The following is a 21,442-nucleotide window of genomic DNA, read 5'->3' as shown; positions in this document are numbered from 1 at the left end:
AAAATGTTCCTTAATTCCTGTCAGCCCAACTCTCTCAAAAAGAATTCTGCATTCTTCTAAGCTGTGGGTTTGGGCAAGCCTTGGGATAATTTGGTAAGCAAGTCCTCGTGTAAACCAAACTTGGATGACTTTTTCCCTTGGTTTCCCCGTCATTTCCCAAGAAGGTCTTTCACTCTTTGAAGGGTAGAGTAACGTCAGAAAGGCCGAGCTGATATAGGGGGTGCTGGGTTGTCCCAGTTCCCATACCCAGCCACCCCTCCGACATGTCCAGTTGATGTGGTCACTGGTGACATTTTGAGACCACCATCCTAGACACCATTCTCTTCTTGGCCGACTAAGGTAACTGGGGTCTTTTGTTCAGGAACGGATCTTCCGAGGGCCTTCTGTAAGCTCTCCTGGCCTTTGCACATGGAGGGGGTAGGAGTGCTGATGCCGTACCGACACAGCTCCAGCTCCAAGCTGCTTCTCCGGTCAGATGTACACTAGTAACATAGGTGTGCTTTGCACACACTGATATCATTCTGTGTCAGAAGTGAGAAAGAGAGCAACACAAGGCAGAAGGTTCTGCCAAGGGCTCCCTTTCCCCTGAGGCCCAGGGCCTCAGAAGGCTGCCGAGCAGAGGGTGCCATGGACAGTCTCGCCTTTTCATTCTTTGGTGATTCTGTGATGATTTCAAATCAACTGACTGTGTGGTTGGGGCAGTCTTCCTGGAAGCTTAGCCTTGAATTTGTTTTTACCTCTCCAGAGGCAGAAGAATCACTGGGATGAATAAATATCATTCAATCAATTCACCGATTTCTTGAAACAGAGTTGCCTCTGTTGGCTAGAATCAAGAGGGCTGACAGTGGGCATTTTGACAGAGGAGCACACAGGAGGTAGGGGCATACTTGACCTTTGACATCTGTGGAGCTCTCTCCCCTGGGCTGTAGTAACAGGTTGAGGGTAGCGGTCATCTCTTTCAACACTAAATAACCTTGTAAGTGGTGAGCAAGCCTTTCTTGGCATCGGTGAGATCTACAGACGGAGTTCCTCTGACTCACACCTCAAGTTGAGACACTGAGGAGCTATGAAGCAAGAGTACCACCCAGCCTTCACTTAGTCTTCACGGCACCATGTCCAGACACCTGCATCTCAGTACTTTCTCCCCTCCTCACCTCAGCGACTCTTGCATCAACCCTTCTAAGATATGATTTCCAAAAGAGCTGACCCTAGCAGCCTGGGCCAGAAATACCTGTTTGATGAAGGAGCCCAGAGCCTTGGACTCCAGGGATAAAGCCTCTGGGTGGAATTCAGACACGGGCCATGTAGTAAAGAAATTTTATAGGTGGTTTGTTTTAATTTTTATTAATTTTGTGGTTTGTCTTTAGCAATAAGGACTTTCCCAGGAAGTAAGAAGCCATTGATCGATTCTGGAGGGAGGAAGAGGGCCTAGAGGGTGAGAAGAAAGAACTCTAACATCCACGCGGGCAGAGTGCTGGATGCTCACCGCCACCCACTGCTTCTTGCCCTCCCCATCACAGCCTCCCCTCTGCTCAGCCTGTATGTCACAGGTACCTTTAAACCTGCCCATCTCTCTACTTGCTGTTACTCCTCCACACGCTTCAAGTCTGTGATCAAATATCCTTAACCAGAGGCACCTCCTCTCTGCCAAGCTGGCCTTCTTGCCCTCTTATTCTCTTTATCGGTTCTCTGTGTCATTAGTCAGAAGCTAGTGCATTTGTTCATTCACTCTTGTCCCTACCCCCAAATAGCACTACCTCACCTAAGCTATTTTTTAAGCAGAGATTTGCCCACTGCTTGCTGGTGTTTGGAGTTTTGTTTTGTTTTGTTTTGTTTATTCTCTCCAGCATCTAGAAGAGTCACTAGGATGGTGTGTTGAATAAAATTTGTTAAATGAACTAAAACCATTAAGAAAGATGCATCATTATAACTTCCAGAAATCAGCTAATTTACAAAAAAAAAAAAAAAACTTCGATATTCTGACTCTCTCGAGTAGGCTATGATGAAGCCTGTGTCCAAACCTGAATCCCTGTAACAGCAAAGACCAGGCTTGCCCGGCCCATCACTCCAAACAGTTAATCACAGGTCTGCTTCTTCAGTTCCTTGGTGGCTTTCCATTCCTTCCTGGAAGGTGCTAGTTACATTGCCTAAGATAACATTAATTGTTACAGCTGATAAGCCTTCATATCTAAGTAGGTTAAGCCAGTAAGAATATACTGTTGGTGTCTGGAGGAAGAGAAAGATGGTGGCGCGGGGACCAAGCCTCCTTTTGACTTGAGAACTAGCTGTTCTCAGAGCCTGAATCCCCAGGCTGTCCCGGAAATCGCTGTCTGCCGGTTCAGCCCTGCCTGAAGAGAGAGGGCCCTGAGATTCACACTTTGGGGAAATGGAGGGGGTTGACACTCTTGCTCACTGTGCATTGGCTAGCCCTCGGTCACATAACCACACCCACTCTAAGAGAGTCTAGGAGATCTAGTGTGATCCTGATCCCAGTAAGAAAAAGGAAGAGGGGTGTGTGGCTGACTAGCAGCCTTCAGGGTACTCAAGGGTCACATCTGATGGTGCAGTACCCCAACTGCTGAGTGAAAAGACACCTGGCAAAGAGATTAATCTCCTACCTAGACTTCAAAGTCTTGGGTTCAAGCCCCAGTGACCACCTGCTAACTGCTTGAGCCCTGGAAATATCCCCTTCATGAGGTGGTAGTGGGGGATATGACAGCCCGAAGCACAGCTATTATTAAGGAAGTAGTATTTGAAAGAGAGGATACTGGTCCTCCACACACACACCCACACCCAGCATTATTACATCCCAGCTGGGCAGTCACCTGGAGAGCCACTGGGGGGTCTCAAAACCTGAATGAGACAAACTCTGTTCCCATTTGAGCTGTGACTCCACTGTTGCCTCCTATCGACGGACGCCGACAAATCCCAAAGTGCCAAGTTGGTATGAGCAAGTTTGAAATGCCCTTCCCACCGACAGAAGAGATCCGCCGTTGACTGGTTACACTCCGCTTCTCCCACATGTGCCACAGCGCCAGGCGAAGAGGCTGCCGGTGAGGAGGCCGCCAGCATGGAGACAGGTTTGTGAGGCGTGGGGCGGGGGAAGCTGGGAAGGGATGGGGGCTGTTCTCTGCTCTCTGTCCATTTCTATAAATCCAGCTGGGGAAGAGCTGCTCTCAGCCTCTCACAGGAGCATCTGTAAAAGGTCAGGGAAATGTGTTTGAAGAGACGTAGTGATGGGGGAGGGGGTGGTGGGGGCAAAGGTGAACCAACTGCTGAGGTGAGCAACACACACAAGATTAGACTGGGAAGTCGTAGGGTTAGACTATGAACTGGAGGGGTCCTGATAGGAGGAACAGAGGTCTGAGAAGCTGTAGAAACCACTGCTGCTTCTGAGCCTGTGGCTGGGGCCTGAAGAGTCAGGTCACCCCACGCTGATGCAGACATCTGCCCTACACCTCACCTTCTTCTGGGATTTGGGCTAGGGAAGATCTGAATTTTGGAGTGAGCCATCTCTGACTTCAAATCCTCTGCTGGCCTCCGCTTCCTTATGTGTTAACTGAAAACCTTCTTCAAGGAATTGCCACAAAGATGAGAGGGAGGAAGGCTGGCTCAAGGCGGATACCAAGTGAATGCTAGCAGCTTCCTAACCGCCCCACACTGTCTCCTCTCCCTGCTCTCACTTGCCATCTCTAAGGCCCCATGTCACTGGCTTTAAAACCTTCTTACAGTTTGTCTGAGATACTCACTGCAGTGGGAATGTTGTATTATGCTCTGAAGAGCATGGGAAGACGCAAGCCAGATGTCTCTGGATCACTGAAAGCAGACATCCAACAGAAACCCCATTACTGGGTTCTGAAGAGTCACATAAGTGCTCTCAAGGGAAGGTGTGATGGTTTGAATAAAAAAGGCCCTAATACCTTAATATTAATATTATTAATATTAAGTGCCTAATAGTGGCACTATTAGGAGGTGTGGCCTTAGAGTAGGTGTGGCTTTGTTGGAGGAAGTAAGTCACTAGGGGGTGGGCTTTGAGATCGTCAATGCTCAAGTCAGGTCTAGTGTAACATTCACTTCCTACTATCTGCCAATCAGAAAGTAAAACTCTCCGCAGCCTGTCTACCTGCACACTGCCCTGCTTCCGGCCGCAATGACAATGGACTAAACCTCTGAAGTTGTAAGCCAGCCTCAATGAAATCTTTTCCTTTATAAGAGTTACCATAGTCATGGTGTTTCCTCACAGCAATAGAAACCCTAAGACAGGAGCTGGAACCAAGGACTGGGATATTGCTGTGATGGGCCCGATTGGGGGAGGGGGTGTTTGTTTGTTTGTTTGTTTGTTTTTGCTTGTTTGTTTTTCTGAAGGAATGTGGACTTTGGAACTTTGGATTAGAAGTTGAATGGCTTAAGTGGCGCTTAAGGACCGTACTCATCATCGGAGCATGGAAGACCGTGGTGCTGGGGATGACTTGAGCTGTGGGGGTGTGGCTCGAGAGGTTTCAGAGGAGAAAAAAATGAATATGTGTCCTAGAGATTGTTCTTGTGATAGTTTGGTGAAGAATGTGTCTGTTTTCTGCCCTTGTCCAAAAGATCTGCCCGAGGCTAACTTGAAGAGTTTTGAATTAGTTGAATTGACAGAGGAGATTTCAGAACAGCCTAGTATTGACTCTGTCATGTGGTTATTACTGTTCACTCTTACGAAGATCTATAATGAAAAGGAGCAAGATGAACAAGGAAAAATGCATGAAATGTACAATTCAAGGAGAAAAGGGCTATCAGGATTTGGGATGGAGCTAAACCCTATGTTCAAGGAGATAAACAAATTAAAGGAAAGTGTAACATGAGGGCCGGCTTGTTGGGGTTTCCGTCCCGCCCGGTACCCCAACAGCCGGCAAATCCCAAAGAGAAATTACACACAGGACTCCATAAGGTTATAAACTGATTGGCCCATTAGGTCAGGCTTCTTGTTAACTCTTATAATTTATGTTACCCCATTATCCTTATCTACTTTAGCACATGGCTCCGTACCTTTCTCAGCTGTGACAGCTTACATGTTGCCTCTTCAGTGATCTGCGCAGAAGTGGCTGAGGAACTTCTCTGCTTCCCAGAATTCTCCTGTTCTCATTGCATCACCTCTACTTCCTGTCTGGTTTTCCCGCCTATACTGCCTGCCTGGCCAATCAGCGTTTTATTAAAATATGATTGACAGAATACAGACAATTCTCCCACATCAGGAAAGTCTGATGTTAATGGGAATAAACGAGCGGCGACCTCAGGGAAAGATCCCATCCAGCTAAGCTCCCAACTTGTGAAACAGAATTCAAGAAAAACTCAGAGCTGAGTGTGGTGGTGACTCCTTTAATCCCAGCACTCCAGAAGCAGAGACAGGCAGACCTCTAAGTTCAATACAAGGGTGGTCTGCAGATCAACTTTCAGGACACCCAAGGTTAGGCGGTAAAGAAAACCATAGAAAACAGAAAGTTGTTGAAGATATAATTGAACAAGAGGTCCATGTTTCAGGCCCAGCAAGCAGAACTTGGCAGCTTCAGCCACGTGGTTCTGGCTTTAGAGTCAAGGATAGAAGAAAAGCATTATGGAATTTGCCTCCATGATTAAGGAAAGCTGCTGAGGCCAGGGATATGTCAGGGGTGTCCCTGAATGGAGGACCAGAGACACCATTGCATGAAGCTGTGAAGGTGAAGCCTGGATTGCCTTGGAGACCCCAAGATGCTGGAGATGCCAGAGCTGTGGGATCCCTGCTGAGGAGAGCCGCTAACAGGGAGTGGAACCAGCCCAAGAGAAAGAAGTGTGCTGCCGTCAACAAAGCTGAAAGGAGATGGAGATCTGAAGAGCGCTTTGACATCAGACGCGGAGATGCAGAGTTTGGAGTTTGCCCAGCTGATTTTCCATCTTGCTTTGATCCAGTGTTTCCTCACTATGCTCCTTTTCTTCCTTTTTTGAAAGGCGATGTGTATCTTGTGCCCTTATATATTGGAAGTATGTTATCTGCTTTTTTAGTTTGATTTTACAGGAGATGACAGTAAACGATTGCTTGAGTCTAGAACAGATTTTGAACTTTTAAACAGGTTTGAGACTGTCATAGACTATGGGGACTTTTTAAGTTGGACTAAATGCATTTTGCATTGTGATATGACTACAAGCCGATAGGGTCCAGGGAGTAGAATGTGGTGGTTTGAATAAAAATGGCTCCAATAGGCACATAGGGAGTGGCACTATTAGGAGGTGTGGTTTTGTCAGAGTAGGTGTGGCTTTGTTGGAGTAAGTCACTAGGTGGCAGGCTTTGAGGTCTCAGAGACTCAACCCAGGTCTACCATGGCATTCACTTTTTGCTGTCTGCTGATCTGGATGTAGAACTCTCAGCTCCTTCTCCAACACCATGTCTGCCTGCATGCCACCATGCTTCCCACCACAATGATAATGGACTGAACCCCCAAAATTGCAAACCAGCCCCAAATAAAGGTTTTCCTTGGTAAGAGTTGCTAGGGTCATGGTTGTCTCTTCACAGCAATAGAAATCCTATATAAGACAGAAAAAATCAGAAATTCTAATCTTATTCAATCAAAAGCCATTAGCGCAGGGAGGGAGTGGGGATTCTGAGCCAGAACCACCCAGATCCTCCTGTTTTCCAACTGCATTGACAAAACCCTGAGCATTGGAGGGAGAATTTAAATAAAAGTGGCAAGAACTGAGTCCACGTCAGGATGTGGAAAGTCACAAGGATTGCAGCCTCCACCTGCACAAGAAGAGGCCAGCAGAAGTACAAAATTGGAAAGGACGCATAGGAGCAGAAAAACAATCAATGGTCACTTCCCAGCAAGAAGAGCCATGGTCTTCTCACAGGCAAAGGAGCAGAAATGGTGACTGGTGGATGGGGTAAAGGAGAACTCCACCAAACATTTAACAGATTTACAGCAGTGAGCATATTAGCCTCATATCTGGGGCACAGCAGAGCTCAGGGCAGAACCTCATCAACCTCCCCACTGTTTTCATCTAGTGCACAGAGGTGCTGTGCCAACGGCCAGCAGAGGCTAGGAGACCGAGAAGGATCACCCTGGGGTAGACAGTGCCTTCTCCAAGCAGAAGACTGAGCTAGAGCTGGGACAGAAAGTCCAAGAGAAATCCCTCCCAGGTACCTTCAGTTCCACCAGATACACAGCATCTGCCATCCATCCTCGGAATGACAAGATAGAGGACTCTCAGGATACAAGAATCTAGGGCAAACTGAAAAACAAAGAGGATACCTTAAAACAGAGAGGGGCAGCCAGCCATGTGGTCAGCCACTACGGCGTGCTTTTCTAGACTCTTTCCATTGTTCAGAGGGTAGAGGGAAAGTCTTAATGTTTCCTCAACTTGTCTGAAGTGGGAGGAAAGTGAATCTAAGACAGAAAAGAGGAAGTTAGAAGGGCAAATATATTTTCTTATTTTTTAAAAGAGACTCAGTGAACCCACATAGATAAATACAAGGGAAAATATCTCTATATCTATCTATCTATCTATCTATCTATCTATCCATCTATCTATCTACATATCTTATTTCTTTGTCTCTTTCACTTCCTCTTTCTCTCTTTCTCTTCTTCTTCTTCTTCTTCTTCCTCTCTCTCTCTCTCTCTCTCTCTCTCTCTCTCTCTCTCTCTCTCTCTCCCTCTCTCTCTCTCTCTCCACACACACACCTGTATGTAATTTTTAACATCTGGAAAAGTTCCTCTCGAAAGTAAAAATGACTATACACTATAGGCTTGTGGCATACGCAGAGCATAGATGGAAACAAAAGCCCAAGAACCAAGAGTCAGGGACACATCTGCACCGCTCAGACGACCTGTGAGTATGCTCAAAACCAGACCACATCACTTGGTTTAATTTCTAAAGAATAAACACTATAAAATAACACAACTGCAGAAGCAGGCAATGGAGCAGACAAAACACAATACTAAAAAAATGCTTATTTACCTTAAAATAAAGTATTAGAAAAAGGAAGCAAGAACAAAGGACAACCATGACAAACACTGAAATGGTAAACCTAACCGAAACCACATCTGTACACACACACACACACACACACACACACATACATACACACATACATGCATACATCACATCATACACACACATCACATTAAACACATACCACATCATATACTAACACACACACCACACTTCACTTCATACATGCACACACTACACATCACATCATACACATACACCATATATCATATCACATACATATATACACATATCACATCATGCACACACATACTACATATCACACCACACACATCCATGCATATATCACATTATACACACACACATACCACATATAACATCATACATACATGCACACACACCATACATTACATCATATACATACATACTATATATCACATCACATGCATCCATGCATAAATCCTATCATACACATGCACACACCACATATTATATCATATACACATACCACATATCACATCACACACATACATTCACATATCACATCATACATGCAGACACATCACATATCAGCTCACAACATATGCATGCACATGTCACATGATACACATATACTACATATCACATCACACACTTACCCATACATATATATATCACATCACATCACACACACACACACACACACATATTTTAAAAAGAAAATTTAATTTCCATTTACAAAAAGCACTAAATGTTTACAAGTCTACTGTGAAAGTCCTGCCCTGGAGATGTACAAACAATGTCTACTGCCTCTTTGGACAATCCCAAGGATACATCAGAGTAGAGTTCATTAGAATTCACCCTGGTGAACCAAGGGCCATGTTAGCCTTACTTAAAGAACATGGGTGCACGGCTGCAGGAAGGAGTGAGGGACCCTAAAGCAGCTGCTCTGGAATGTCTGTACCCAGCTCCCCCATTGCCACAGAGGAGCTCCCCTTTCAATCATTCTTCATCACCCTATATACTCCAGCACCTCTGGAAACCCCATGACTATGTGCAATTAGAGCAGAATTGCATACAAATAGCTGGGAGGAACAACTGGACTTCCAAGTGAAGGTCCAATGAACTTTCCACACCTTCCTTCTCTGAGGAAATGCTAATAGTCAACAGGTTCACTCTTAAATGGGCTCATGCAACAAGACATAGCTCAACTGATGAAGATGGAAGCTCTTTTGTTTACAGAGTACAGTGTTCTACAACAAGACCTATTTACAAATAGAATACAAATAAGTTACAGAAAGAAATAAGAGATAAGCATGTTAAGAGATAATACAATATTCATGAATTAATAAAATTTTTTAATGATCCTCTTTCTAAATGGATCTATATATTCTATGCCATTCCAACCAAAATTACAGCAGGGCTTTTTGAAAAAATAGTGTGTAATCTATAGCTGAAGTTTTATGGGCACAGACTATCAAAAAGTGACAAAGTGGGAGGACTCATGCCACATGATGTCAAACCTTACCAGAGATTTGTAGTGTGACATTGGTGTAAAAATGCATGGGACATGAGACATCAGAGACAAGTCAACAGAACCAGGCTGGGATTCTATAATTCAACCTATATACATGTGGTTGTTTGAATAAGAATGGCCCCATAGGCTCATGTATTTATTTTAATGCTCAGTCGTCAGAGGCTGGCACTACTTGAGAAGGATTAGAAGACCTTGCTGAAGTAGGTGTGCCCTTATTGGAGGAAGTCTGTCACTGTGCAGTGAGCTTTGGGATTTCAAAAGCCCAAGTCAGGCCCAGTGTCTCCCTCCTCCTCTGACTGTGGATCAGGATGTAGTACCCAACTGCTTCTCCAGCACCATGTGTACCACCATGCTCCCTGTCATGAGGATATCAGACTAAACCTCTGAAAATGTAAGCAAGCCCCTGATTAAAAGCTTTCTTTAATAAATAGTTGCCTTGGTCATGGTGTCTCTTCACAGCAATAGAACAGTGACTAAGACAGAAGCTGGTATTTTCTGCTACAGGCCTGACCATGCTGCTGTGGGCAGAAGATGTACTCTGGGACTTTGGATTAGAAAAACAGTTGAACATTTTAAGCAAAGCTTAATGGTACATACTAGTAGGAGCATGGAAGGCAGTAGTGCTGAGAGCAATGTAGATTATGATGGCCCTGCTCAAGAAGTTTGAGAGAGGAAGATTATTAGTAAGTGATCTAGAGAGAGTTCCTAGGCTATTTTGGCAAAGATTCTGGATGCTTCCTCTGCCCTTCTTCAAGAAAAAAAAATCTGCCTGAAGCTAAATTGAAGAGTTTTGAATTAATGGTGTTGGTAGAGGAGATTTCAAGACAGCCTAGTATTGACTATGTCGTGTGGTTATTAGTGACCAATCTTATACAAATCTATAATAAAAAGGAGCAAGCTGAGCAAGGGAAAATGAAAAATGTACAGTTGGAGGAGAAAAGGAGTACCAGGAAGTGAAATGGAGCCTAGTCTTGTGCTCAGGGGGATAAAAAGCCTGATACTAAGTAGAATAAGGGAAATGGTGACCTCAGTGCAAGACTCCATCCAGCTAAGCTTCCAACTTGTAAAAAAAGAATTAAGGAAAGGCTTAAGCAGTGAATGAAACCATCAACAACATAAATATTATGCAAATGTAACTGAAAGAGGGGGCATGTGCCAGTCACAGCAAGTAACAGAACTTGGCAGCCCCAGCCACATGGGCCTGGCTTTAGAGCAAGAATATAAGGCAGGGGTTGTGTAATCTTCCACAACCACTAAGGAAAGCTGCTGAGGCCTAGTGTGTGTCAGGGTTGTCCCTTCATGGAGTCCCAAAGGGACCATAAAGTAAAGCTGTGTAGCTTGTGAAACCTCAATTACTTTGGAAACCCCAGGATATCGAATATGCCAAAGTCTTGGGACACCCACTGAGGAAAGTTACAGACTAGGTATGGAATCAGCCCCAAGACAAAAGTGTGTTGCAGTCAACAGAGATGAAAGCAATTGGAGAAGTGAAGAATACATTGACATCAGATATGGGAATGCTAAATTTGAACTTTGTCCTGACGGTGTTCAGTCTTGCTTTGACACAGTATTTCCTCACTATGCTTCCTTTCCTCCCTTTTGGAATGGTAACATATATTCTGTGTCATAGTATGTTTGAAATAAATGGTCTGCTTTTTTAAAATTTTGATTGTACTGGGGTTTACAGTTAAGAGATTGCCATGAGTCTCAGAAGAGACTTTGAATTTTGGACTTTTAAACTTTGTTGAGACTGTAATAGACTATGGGGACTTTCGAAGTTGTACTGAATGCATTTTGCATATGATATGACTATAAGCTTATGGGAACCAGGAGGAGAATGTGGTGATCTGGATAAGAATGGCTCCCACAGGCTCATAGGTTTAGTCATCAGAAAGTGGCACTACTTGAGAAGCAATAGGAGGTGTGGCCTTGTTCACGTAGGTGTGCCCTTGTTGGAGGAAGTCTGTCATTGGGAGTGAGTTTTGAGATTTAAAAAGTCCAAGCCAGACCCAGTGTCTCCTTCTTCCTCTGCCTGAGGACTAAGATGTAGCTTCCAGCTGCTTCTCTAGCACCATGTGATTGTTCCTTGCCATGATGATCATGGGCTAAGCCTCTGAAACTGTAAGCAAGCCCCAGTTAAATGTTTTCTCATGTAAGAATTGCCTTGGTCATGGCGTCTCTTCACAGCAATAGGATAGTAACCAAGACAACACATGTGATCAATTGATAGGAAAGTTGTTCTGGCAATGGTGCTGGACCAGAGTTATAAGAACAAACTTTCTTTTTAATAACCTCAATTCCACTTTTCATACAGCAATTAATTTAACAGAAGTGGAACATACACTGATCATAAAAGCTAGAATCAGCTAACTTTGAAAGGATAACATTAAATTTTAAGATGGATAAAGATATTTTAGGTGGGATACAAAAATCATTAACCAATAAAGAATAAATTGGTGTAATACAGCTCACCTAGGGAAAATCTGTTTTGTAAAGTGAGCCAACAGTTCATGTGCTCTGCCAAAACTTGGCTATCCCCCTGCTGAGAAATACCAGCCCACCACCCATCCTCAAGAGCCAAGGCAAGCTTGCAGCTTCTCCACACAATGAAGGGTATGTGCTACTATGTGACTGGTACAGCAAAGCCAGAGCAGGGACACAGGTGTCACCTGACTCCCTCTGTCCCTTTCTTGGGGTGTACTCACCCTCTGAACCCAACCTCATGAAGAAGCCATGGTGGGAATTCCTGTAAATTGATCCTGCTGTGGTCTAAGTTGACAATATCTATTGCTGGGCATGTAAGTGCCAAGCTTTCTGACAACTTCAGTTCCTAACCTTTGGTTGCACCAAAGAGGACAGAGATAAGCCATAAGCTCTCCATACCAAGGCTCACAAGCCAAAGAAATGTTACTATTTGAAGCCACAAAAAGGGGGGGGAGTTTGTTCTAAAAGCACACTAATTAGAACATTATCAAAATAAATAGTCCCAGGCACCCAAAGATACTATTAGAGAATTAAATTGGCAACCCACAGACTGTGAAAAATATTTTCAGTGTATGTCTCTAAGATTGAACATGCATCCAGGGTAGATATCAAGTGCCTTCTGATTAAGATTGTGAGAACCCACAATTCTATTTTTAAAGTAGGGGAAAGGTATTGAAGGACACAAGGACTAGTTAAATATGAAAATGAACTCAACAGCATCACAGAAATGCAAATGAAAGCCATGACATCATGCCGAGCAGCACGAATAAGTGAAAACAGTGACAATGTGAAGTGTCGAAAACAATGAGGAGTATGTGAAACTCACGTCACATGGTGTGAGCGCAAAAGGGTCAGCTGCTTGTACTTGGCTTTTTCTAAGTCGTTAGAAACTTACTGGTGGGCATTTACACAACAAAAATAAAAGCAGAAACCACCAAAAGATTTATATGAAAATATTGACAACAACTGTAGTCATAATAGCTGAAGCCCAGAAAGTACACAAATGTAACTATAAACACAAATATCTACATAAGTATAACTACACAAATAGCCAAATATAAGACAATGGGGAAGAAACTGATGGCGTACCATTATAGCAGAAAACAAATCAAAAGGAAAATAATTATCGATACATGCAACAACCTGAGCAACTCACAGAAGCATTCTTTTGAGTATAAGAAGTTGAACATAAAAGAGACATAATATGATTACATTTAGATAAAATCAAAGAAATCTAAAATGCTAAAATATAACAAATCATTGTAGGGCAGGAGGATAGGGACCTAAAGGGATGCAAATGGGTTCTCTGGGATGTTCTGTACATGGTTTGATCACAAAGGCAAACATGGTTGCCCAAACTGGTGAACTGAACACGGATGGCCTATGTATGTTATTGAATATAAAATAAATTCAAGAAGTAGAAGAATCTGAGCCAGGTGTTCTAGTAGCCACTTTCAAATTGTATGTCTTCCATAATACTATGGGTGCTGGTTATTAAAATGAAAGCCTGTAGCACAAATAATAAAAACTCAGAGATAGGAATTGGAGTTCAACCTGAAAACCAGTAAAGCAAAGCAGCCAAGCCACTAGAGAGATCTTACCTCTACCAAGGCTGGACGACCATGAACTAAGCAGACTGAACCTCTCTCTCCTCCCATTTTCTATTCCCTCTGGGCTGGATTAAACATGAGGCATTGGTGCGGGAGAATTATCTGTATTCTGTCAATCATATTTTAATAAAACGCTGATTGGCCAGGCAGGCAGTATAGGCAGGAAAGCCAGACAGGAAGTAGGGGTGGAGCAAAGAGACTGGGAGTATTCTGGAAGCAGAAGCTCTCTCTCAGCCATTCCTGCGCAGACCACCAAAGAGGCAACATGTAAGCTGTCACACTGAGAAAGGTACTGAGCCCATGTGGCTAACATAGATAAGGATAATGGGGTAATATATGTTATAAGAGTTAACAAGAAGCCTGACCTAATGGACCAATCAGTTTATAACCTTATGGAGTCCTGTGTGTGATTTTCTTTGTTGCTTGCCGGCTGTTGGGGTACTGGGCTGGACAGAAACCCCAACAAGCCGGCCCTCATGTTACAAGGCACCACCACCTGGATTTGTTTCTGCTTTGATCTTGTATAGTCCAAGGTGGCCTTGAACTCACAGAGATCCATCTGCCTCTGTCTCCTAAACCATTGGATTAAAGGTGTGTGTCACCCCTACCTGACCTCTAGTGGCTTTAGCTTTGCCTCTGGTCTTCAGGAAAGATTGATTTATTAAAATACAAATAATATGCCACTATAAAAGCCCTTTCCAAGGAACTGCCAAGCTCTTTAAAGATCTCCTCTAACAGATCTACAGGCTAAAACTAGAATGAGGAACTGGAGAGACAGCTCGGGAGCTAAGAGCATTTGCTGCTCTTTCTAAGGACTAGGTTTTCTTTTTCTGCTCCTAGCACCCACATGGTAGCTCACAACCATGTGTAACTTCAGTTTGTGGGAATATGTAAAAGGAGTGGCAGGCTGCTTCCTGCCACCCAGCTACCCGGCTAGTTTACACCCGAAATAATTGCACAGAAACTGTATTCCTTTAAACACTGCCTGGGCCATTAGCTCTAGCCTCTTCTTGCCTAACTCTCACATCTTACTTTAACCCATATCTAGTAATCTGTGTATCACCATGGGGTTGTGGCTTATTGAAAAGATTCTACCCTATGTCCATCTAGGGCTGGAGCTTCATGGTGTCTGCCTGATTCTGCTTTCTTTCTCCCAGCATTCTGTTCTATCTACTCCACCCACCTAAGGGCTGGCCTATTGAAAGACCAAGGCAGTTTCTTTATTTGACCAATGAAAGTAACAAATAGACAGAAGACCCTCCTACATCAAGAATACAGCTCCCTCTCCTGGCCTCCACGGGCACTAGGCAAACAAGCGGTACACACATACATGCAATCAAAATGCTCATCCGTACACATAAAAAAAACCTTTAAGAGTAGAATGAATATTTGTTTATTTAGTGTGGGAGAGAGTACTCATGCACTGTGACACACATGTGAAGTCAGAAAACAGCTTTTGAAGTAGGTTCTTGCTATTTGATTGGATATGATTTCTCTTCTCTGGTAGTTGCCCTTCAGGTTTCTGAAGTCTCACCTCCCCACATAGAAGTGGGTTGTCTGCTGGGATTGAGGACAGCACACCTGACTTTTCACACGGGCCCAATGAGTGAGCTTGGGTTATCAGGTTTGGTGGCCAGCACTTTTACCCACTGAGCTCTGTTCCTGGTCCCCAGAATGAGTATTTTTATAAATAATTTTTAAAGGACTCCTTATACTTGGAAAAAGGTGTGGTAGCAGACTTGAAGTCACATCCTGATGCTCCAACTACAGTTTAAGTGACTTTGGGAAAATTCCTGGATCTTTTTGGCCATCCATTTCTCGTCTGAACAAACTTAGATAATGATGGTGTCCCTCACAGGCCAGTCAAGGACTGTAAAGATCATATCCATGAATAACACAGCACTGGACAGATAGCATGTGCTCAATAAATAATAGATGTATTTGACAGAAACTGTGAGGGACACCAACAGAAAAAGGCCAGGACTTAAAGCCAGGGGATTAAGTTCTGTCTCCGTGTCTGTTCTCACACAATTAGTGTGTCCTGTTTCCTTAACTGCCAAGTGAGAAGCCTGGCCTTAGCAGCTCAGTACTCCATCTCCCAAATGGGGCACCTTCCTCTTCCACCTAACAGGATATGTCCCCGGAGCAGAAAGTTTGTCCCACCAGTCTTGCAATCCAAATGACAGTAAAACAGCAAAACATAGCTCAGCCCAGGCGACCTCAGCTGCCACCTCCTGCCGGTAGCTCAGAGAATAGAGAAACCTCTAGGAAAACATCTGCAGACTGATTGGAGTACTGAGCTGAAAGATATGGGAAGTCCTCCAAACCTGGCACCCTGTTCCGCACAACCTTACCCATGCATGCTAAACAGAGAAGGCAGAACCATCTTCCCAGTGCAGTGTACACACGGCTCCATATTCAAAGTCCTTCCTAGTGCCAACATTGGCCTCACTGTCTTCCCTCCACCAGGAATGCCTTCCAGGTTCTTCTGAACCTTATAGGTCCAGCTCATTTCCTACAGTTTCCGGGAAGTCACTCTAAAGGGGGCTCATAGGAGAAGTAGGGTGTTCGTGTATTCAGTTACCTTAAGACAACTACTTTCCTCACGTGCACACCCATGGTTCTCCGTTAGTCTCTGTTTTCTACTGCATTACAGAAGAATCCCAGACTAATACCTCACATAGATTCCTGCACTACCTCTCCACCATGCTACCCTGATCTCCAGCCAGCCCAGGGCATCCCCCACACCCACGTCAGGGTCTTCATGCGAGCCCCCTCTGCCTGTTAGCTCTGTCCTCCAGCACTCAAAATGTAACCCATCCAATGGGTTTATTTCCAAAGCTGCCTCAGCACCACCGCTCACCTAACTCCCCGCTCCTATTTTTCTTTGGAACTCTTAGAACCCTCTTAGCGCTGAGTCAGACACACTCTGTGGCCACAGGCTGTCGACGTCAGAGCTGCTCTTTCAGCGCATGGCAACTCGTAGACCGCACCATCTATGTGTGTCGTGTTCTTGGCTTGCCAAGTGACGAGCATTGGAACGCGATGGCCTCAGCTGTAAAAGACTTGCCATCCTTGAGGAGGAAGTCATACGAAATGAGTCACAGCCCCCAAGGAAGGCTGAAGAAGTTTCTCTGAGCTCTGCATGTCCTGAATCCCTTTAGTCACTCACTCCATTTAGCATTTAGTAAAAGCACGACTAATAAAAACCTAGTGACAGAAACTGGGGTTCGACATGAAGGTCAGAAAAGCCAAACAGCCAGCCACTGGCTCCTGCCTCGACCTCAGTACAAAACGGCCATCCTGCCTCCAGGAATCTCAGAATGAGACTGTGTCTGAGAGCTGTCTCCTCCTGTTTATAGTCCTCTCTAGGGCTGGGTTAAAAGCGTGCACCACTGGGATTAAAAGCATGCGCTGCCCAGTTTCTGTGGCAAATTAGTGTAGCTACTAGGATTAAAGGTGTGTGTCACCACTGCCTGGCCTGTAAGGCTGACCAATGGGGCTGTTTTACTCTATGATCTTCAAGCAAGCTTTATTTACTAAAATACAAATGAAATATCACTACAATTTAATGGTCTGGCTTTTTTTTTAATTTGCAAAGACAAAGACATTCAGGTCACATCATTCAAAATAATTTTGCCATTGAAGAATACGAAGAACAAAGCCACATCCCTAGCTATTAACACTCTGTAACCTTCTAAATTTTCATTATGAAAATATGAATTTTGTCCTCACACTTCACTACCTAGTAGTACTTTGCGGTGTTTTGCCTGTTGGTCTGGGAGGAAATTTGCCTGGCCCGAGGCAGTGAAACTGCTGAGAGAACGGACTTCGGAGCTCCTTTTATTCCCTCATATGCCTGGTTTAAAAAAATCCTTAAGTCCATGTTTCCTGCTTGGCTGCCCCTTCACAACTTTCTCTGGTGCACCCATATGAAGAGAGGCCCAACACTCTCACTTCCTCACACACACTTTGAAAGAAACCCCTGAGTCTCCAGGGCACCCTGCAGGTTGCCACTTGTGGTAGGCCACGTGCCTCCTTCTCGGCATCTCCATCTGCTTAAAGAGACGTCAAGAGACTTGGGGTCCGCTGCAGCTGTGTCCCTAACTGTCCATGTGACCCTAGCCAAGTCTTCTGCCAGCCCTGTGCCTAGTTTCCTAGTCTATAAAATGAGGACACGGACCAAGCGACTTACAAGAACGGGCAGCCAGTTCTCTCGGGCACTCTTGCCTCCACTGGTAGGTGTGAGGCTTTATAAGCATGAAGGAGTGTGGGGAGGCCCCGAGGCACTCTCTTGAGACTGTGTTTGCTAGCCTGCTGAGCCAGGTTAAGAATACACAGCCGTACTGCAGTCACAGGCTGAGTACATCATATATCTAGGCAAGAGGTGATCTCCCTGGGCCTGCCCACAGGTTGGGTGCCCACTGGCAGCTCTCTCCACAAAACAAGTCAAAACAAAACAAGTCAAAGAGTCCTGACTAGACTCCATGTCTCTCAAGAGGTCCACAGATGCATGAGCGGAGGACAGGCTGTACTGTACCTCCATGCCAGTTTCAGGACCAGCCACCATCCCCACACCCTTAGAGCAGGTGACACCAGCATGGGGAACTGTGTGGCACCTGGCAGTCTCATCTGGGGAATTCCTGCCAATTCCTCCCTACCCCTCTGCCTCCAACATGCCTCCACCTGTGTGAGGACCAGGGTGACTCTGACCTAAAAGGACATCTTCACCACGTGCTCTACCTCCTGCTTGAAGATCCAGAAAGGGGAAGTCACTCACTCTGGGCACACAGCTACCTGGAGGGCACTGTGCTTCAAGGACAGCCAGGCTGAAGAAAACCAGCCCGGGCTTGATCTCCTCTTCAGAAGGCCTCCTCCACACACCCCCAGTGAGACAGATGTCCGTCTGTGCAGTTCCACTCAGGGGACAGAGTGGAACTCCATCTCTGGGCTTACAGGTGGTCGAGGAATATAAGGTAACAGAACTGTTGGCAGGCTTGAGCATCTGGGCAAAGACTTGAGCCACATCTTGTCTGCCTCTTTACTGTCTCATAGTTCTGCACACCTAAGTCGGTAAGACCCACCTTCTATCCTCTCTTCTTTGATACACACACATACACATGTACGCACTCACAGTCACACACACATACACACGTCCGCACACACACATACACACACGCACACACCTACACACACGCATACACAAAAGAAAATACGTCTTTTCTTTTCCATCCTTTGCCACCCTGAAGTCTGTTGCCACTCAGCTCCTCCTCTGAGGATGACTTAGGACATTTACGGACCTTAAGTAAATGTGTGCCCCCATCAACACCATCACCAGCGAGCCATCTGTCCCCTAAGAATCTCGTAAGAGCCCCTCCCCCACCCCGGGCAGTTAGGGGAGAGGTCAGAGCAAGTCAGTCCGGAAATATGGGAGCAGCAGCCACAGCAACTAAACATCTACCACTGTATCCCCAGGTCTCGCCAAAGCCCCTGCTGCCACTTACAAAGACCCTACCATTTCCAGTCCGTTCCGGTCAATAAGTGTCTGGGGAAAACCTTAATGCTTGGCTTCTTTTACTCCACGATTTGCGGCCAGGGGGCTCTGGATCCTTAAGTCCAAAATAGTGTTTCTGCTCATTAGGCAAGATGTCAGACCCAGGCGGAGAGGCTTTCTCCAGCCCACCCTGAGAAGCCCCAGCCTCAGGCTGAGGAAACCTGCATTGCCGGAGCTGAGGGTCTCACGGTGACAGTCACTCAGCCACGTTCCACACGTGTGCTCTCGCTGAGTAGGAGTTAAGCTTGTAAATCCGTTATTTATGATGCGGGATTGCATGCATGCGCAGTGTGATGAGGGCACATTAACAGCGCGGTGAGAAACTTAGCATTGAATATCCTTGCTCTGGGAGGTACGCCATCTACCCCTGCTGCGATACCGGGTATTTCTTACAGTAAGTTCCGCACAAGTTCAAAGTGGGTGCTTATATTTAAACTTAGAACTTCCCCTGCCTGATTAGACCAGGAAGATTATAAATGGTTCAGTCATTTGCATCCGAGTTCTGGGCTCCTACCGTAGATAGGTAAACAGCCCTCACTTCCCTAAGGGTAACACTGAACTCAGGACTCCAGTCTTGGTGGTGCAGCAAGAACCTAGGGACCCATGGACACAGCAGAGTCCTGGGCAAGAGCGTGTGTGTCTTTATGGGTTGGGGCGGGGAGGACAGCAGGAGCAGGAAGAACTTCACTCAAGTGGCAGAGCCCCAGGCTGGACCGTGGAGTCTCAGAACTCTGTCAGCAGGACACGTTCTGGCTTCCTCTGAGCTGAGCCTTGCTCTTGAGCACAGCCATGCCAGCCAGCACCAGCACTGGCCAAAGAGGAAGGCATAACAAAACTACTACTGAGCCTTGTCCTCTGTGATGGCCTGGGTGGGTAATCCACCATCGTTCAATGTCGTAGACCATGGAGCCTCTGGTTCAGACCTGCTGTGGGTTCCCCGTGAAGGGTGTCATATCCAGGCAGAGTAGGACACATTTCAAGTTTCCTGCTTTTTATTGAAAATATTGATTAACTGCATTTCTTTGGTTTCCTTTTATTTTTTTGTTCTATCTTCTTTTACCTACTTTGTGGATCCACGAACGGAACCATGGCTCTACAAACCCCTGGCAGTAAGCGCTCCGCCACTAGGCTATGTCCCAAGTTGGCCAGGTTTGGCCTTGAACTCACTCTGTGGATCAGGCAGACCTTGAACGGGTCATCCTCCTGCCTCAGCCCACAGAAATAACTCAACATGTGTCAGAGTGCATTTTTTTTATCTTCCTCTGCCCTTCTGGCCACAGAGAAGCTAACTATTTCTTAACATATATTTATCACAATCGTATATTTATCATATATCATATATGTGACATATTTATCACAATCATATATTTATCATATATATATATATATATATATATAACATATTTATCACAAATAGCCCCATCAATACACTGTCTCCTTACCTACAGCCCTCCCCAAGCCTTGCTCTTGATCCCTTTCTAGGATAGCTCCCCCCAGCCCCTTCCAAGCCCTCCCATCCTTCTAAGTCTATTCACTGCAACCGCCCAATGATCTTCTCCTCTCTCTTCACCAAAGGGTTGCCAGCATGTGCGGTTTCCCAGAGGTTCTGAACCAACTTACTTGCCCATCTTTGCAGACCTCCAGGAGCGCACTTCTCCTAAGACAGGCAGCACCTACAAATTCCACAAATCCTTGCCCCCCCCTTCAGAGAAAAAGTCTCTAATTGCAATCAAATTTTAAAATGCACTTGGCCTCTACAGCCTTCAGCACAGGCATCTAGTGTGCAGCAGCAGTACTTCGCTTCCACCGTGTGTTGTCTGTTTAAATGAGATAGCTCATCTACGGGAAAGGCCTAGAATGAGCCCTACACATGAGAAACATGTTTTTGGAATCATGGAGTAGCTGTCATTGCTGCTACTGCATTGCAGTATTGTTTATGCAAGTCTGAAAACAATCCAAATGGCCAGTATTAGGAAAATGCTCTCAGTGGTGAATGTCAGTATGATTCTACAAAGACTTTAAAGATGGTACAGTGTGTTTCCATATGCCAAACTGAACACGCGGCCGCATAATTCTTGGTTTCAAAAGCCAACTGTGGTCAGGCATGGTTTCTCACACCTATAATTCCAGCACTTGGGAGGCTGAGGCAACTGTGCAATGATTTTTATCTTTTTAATGACCACAGATATAATTGTGTATATACAGTATAATAAACCATTTATGGCACAGAGGCAGAGTTGCTTGTAACAGATTCGAGACTCTGGGAGCTTTGTGGGACCCTTATATTACGTTCCTGGATGGTCTCAAGCCAAGTCA

At 45.2% G+C, this 21,442-nt stretch overlaps 1 long non-coding RNA gene across 1 annotated transcript; it reads right to left on the bottom strand.

The window, feature by feature from the left end:
• Positions 1 to 1,328: 1,328 nt before the first annotated feature.
• LOC125401167 (uncharacterized) lies at positions 1,329 to 19,549 on the bottom strand. Its single transcript, XR_007232239.3, has 3 exons — positions 19,088 to 19,549; positions 7,263 to 7,397; positions 1,329 to 3,196 (listed from the first exon to the last, which is right to left on the bottom strand). It is a non-coding gene; the product is annotated as an uncharacterized LOC125401167 (long non-coding RNA).
• Positions 19,550 to 21,442: the final 1,893 nt, after the last annotated feature.

Source organism: Myodes glareolus, chromosome 8 (genome assembly GCF_982192425.1).
Source record: "Myodes glareolus chromosome 8, mMyoGla1.1, whole genome shotgun sequence".
NCBI classification, from domain to species: Eukaryota; Metazoa; Chordata; class Mammalia; order Rodentia; family Cricetidae; genus Myodes; species Myodes glareolus.
This window is presented reverse-complemented; position numbering and strand designations above follow the sequence as displayed.